The following is a 579-nucleotide window of genomic DNA, read 5'->3' as shown; positions in this document are numbered from 1 at the left end:
CCTAATTCAAACCAACTGCGGGGCTGACGTTGGTAAATGAGCCCCCCGCCCACGGCCTGGCCCCAGCGCCCACGGGGGCTGCCCCGGAGAGGGGGGAGAGGAGGGCTGGGGGATCCGACGTAGCAGGGGCAGGTACTGGGGGGATGTTCCTGTACCCCCGAGGCGCAGTCACGCTGAAGGCACTTTGATGTCCCCCTGCCCCGTCATGCTCTGAGGGGGCTAATGGCCCCCGGCTCCAGCCCGGCAGAGAGGGAAACCTGAGCCCCTCATCCCCCTGTCAACCTGGGGGACGGTCGGGGGTCCCCAGCTCTGCCCGAGAGGATCTGGGCATGGCATGGACCCACATGACCAGGAGGATGGGACCCCTAAGAGCTCCTTGGCTATGTGGGACCCCCAGGGCTCCCACGGGGGGTGGTGGCATCCCCAGCCTGGAGGGTCCCAGGGCCCGGATGGGGAGTGAGAGGCGACATCGCACGGATGTGCCAGGGGGCTGCAGGTGCAGTACGGGGGAGGGGGGGAGGGGTCAGTGGGAGGGACCCCACAGAGAGACTCCCCAAGCCCCCCGCCCCCATAGCCCTC

This window comes from Corvus brachyrhynchos, unplaced genomic scaffold (genome assembly GCF_000691975.1).
Source record: "Corvus brachyrhynchos isolate BGI_N302 unplaced genomic scaffold, ASM69197v1 scaffold166, whole genome shotgun sequence".
Taxonomy (NCBI): Eukaryota; Metazoa; Chordata; class Aves; order Passeriformes; family Corvidae; genus Corvus; species Corvus brachyrhynchos.
Note: the sequence above shows the minus strand (reverse complement) of the source record.